The 2,059-nt window shown below is 48.8% G+C and overlaps 1 long non-coding RNA gene across 3 annotated transcripts; it reads left to right on the top strand.

The window, feature by feature from the left end:
- Positions 1 to 398: 398 nt before the first annotated feature.
- LOC135532808 (uncharacterized) lies at positions 399 to 2,049 on the top strand. 3 transcript variants are annotated; one of them, XR_010454397.1, is made up of 7 exons: positions 399 to 444; positions 572 to 635; positions 840 to 872; positions 914 to 1,096; positions 1,309 to 1,549; positions 1,904 to 1,965; positions 2,000 to 2,049. It is a non-coding gene; the product is annotated as an uncharacterized LOC135532808 (long non-coding RNA). The 3 variants fall into 3 exon arrangements; XR_010454398.1 differs by lacking the exon at positions 840 to 872 and having other exon boundaries at positions 1,338 to 1,549; XR_010454396.1 differs by lacking the exon at positions 840 to 872.
- Positions 2,050 to 2,059: the final 10 nt, after the last annotated feature.

Raw genomic sequence — 2,059 nt, 5'->3', positions numbered from 1 at the left:
ATAGGATGGACTACCTTAAGCTAAGTTAAGTGTATGGAACCACCAGACAGGACCAGAATGTGAAAACTAAAATGTTTATTGAGCAGAAACAGTACTCAGAACAACATTATGCTTTAATCAAAAATATCTCTGGAACAGTAGCAAGGTCAATGGGTCAGAGGTCAGCAACCTCCCAAACAAAACAAACGTAAAAAGTAGAAAGCAACGGCCAGCAGGGGTCGCTCTGCCATGATCACATCTCAGTCTATTCACTGACGGAGACTGGTCCTCACCTGGTACGGGATAACAGTCTGTCAACTGGTACCAGTCTGGACGAAGAGGTGTCGAGAAGGGGTCTGTAGAGGAGGGGGTTATAGGTGTCTGTAGTAGAGGAGGGGGTTATAGGTGTCTGTAGTAGAGGAGGGGAGGGTTATAGGTGTCTGTAGTAGAGGAGGAGGGTTATAGGTGTCTGTAGTTATAGGTGTCTGTGAGGAGGGAGTTATAGGTGTCTGTAGTAGAGGAGGGGGGTTATAGGTGTCTGTAGTAGAGGGAGGAGGGGTTATAGGTGTCTGTAGTAGAGGAGGGGTTATAGGTGTCTGTAGTAGAGGAGGAGGAGGGTTATAGGTGTCTGTAGTAGAGGAGGAGGGGGGTTATAGGTGTCTGTAGTAGAGGAGGGGGTTATAGGTGTCTGTAGTAGAGGAGGGGGTTATAGGTGTCTGTAGTAGAGGGGGAGGAGGGTTATAGGTGTCTGTAGTAGAGGAGGAGGAGGTTATAGGTGTCTGTAGTAGAGGAGGGGGTTATAGGTGTCTGTAGTAGAGGAGGGGGGTTATAGGTGTCTGTAGTAGAGGAGGGGGTTATAGGTGTCTGTAGTAGAGGAGGAGGAGGGGTTATAGGTGTCTGTAGTAGAGGAGGATAGGTGTCTGTAGGGTTATAGGTGTCTGTAGTAGAGGAGGAGGGTTATAGGTGTCTGTAGTAGAGGAGGAGGAGGGTTATAGGTGTCTGTAGTAGAGGAGGAGGGTTATAGGTGTCTGTAGTAGAGGAGGAGGGTTATAGGTGTCTGTAGTAGAGGAGGAGGAGGGTTATAGGTGTCTGTAGTAGAGGAGGAGGAGGGTTATAGGTGTCTGTAGTAGAGGGAGGAGGGGGTTATAGGTGTCTGTAGTAGAGGAGGGGGTTATAGGGGTAGGTTATAGGTGTCTGTAGTAGAGGAGGGGTTATAGGTGTCTGTAGTAAGGAGGAGGGTTATAGGTGTCTGTAGTAGAGGAGAGGAGGGTTATAGGTGTCTGTAGTAGAGGAGGAGGTGTCTGTAGTAGAGGAGGAGGGGGGTTATAGGTGTCTGTAGTAGAGGAGGGGGGTTATAGGTGTCTGTAGTAGAGGAGGAGGGTTATAGGTGTCTGTAGTAGAGGAGGAGGAGGGTTATAGGTGTCTGTAGTAGAGGAGGGGAGGGTTATAGGTGTCTGTAGTAGAGGAGGAGGGTTATAGGTGTCTGTAGTAGAGGAGGAGGAGGGGTTATAGGTGTCTGTAGTAGAGGAGGAGGGTTATAGGTGTCTGTAGTAGAGGAGGAGGGTTATAGGTGTCTGTAGTAGAGGAGGAGGAGGTGTTATAGGTTATAGGTGTCTGTAGTTATAGAGTAGGAGGAGGAGGGTTATAGGTGTCTGTAGTAGAGGAGGAGGTTATAGGTGTCTGTAGTAGAGGAGGGGTTATAGGTGTCTGTAGTAGAGGAGGGGTTATAGGTGTCTGTAGTAGGTTATAGGTGTCTGTAGTAGGAGGGGGGTTATAGGTGTCTGTAGTAGAGGAGGGGGGTTATAGGTGTCTGTAGTAGAGGAGGAGGGGGGTTATAGGTGTCTGTAGTAGAGGAGGGGGTTATAGGTGTCTGTAGTAGAGGAGGGGTTATAGGTGTCTGTAGTAGAGGAGGAGGGGGTTATAGGTGTCTGTAGTAGAGGAGGAGGGGTTATAGGTGTCTGTAGTAGAGGAGGAGGGGGGTTATAGGTGTCTGTAGTAGAGGGAGGAGGAGGGGTTATAGGTGTCTGTAGTAGAGGAGGAGGGTTATAGGTGTCTGTAGTAGAGGAGGAGGAGGGTTATA

Source organism: Oncorhynchus masou, unplaced genomic scaffold, assembly GCF_036934945.1.
Source record: "Oncorhynchus masou masou isolate Uvic2021 unplaced genomic scaffold, UVic_Omas_1.1 unplaced_scaffold_2040, whole genome shotgun sequence".
Lineage (NCBI taxonomy): Eukaryota > Metazoa > Chordata > Actinopteri > Salmoniformes > Salmonidae > Oncorhynchus > Oncorhynchus masou.
Note: the sequence above shows the minus strand (reverse complement) of the source record. Positions and strands in the feature narration are given on the sequence as shown.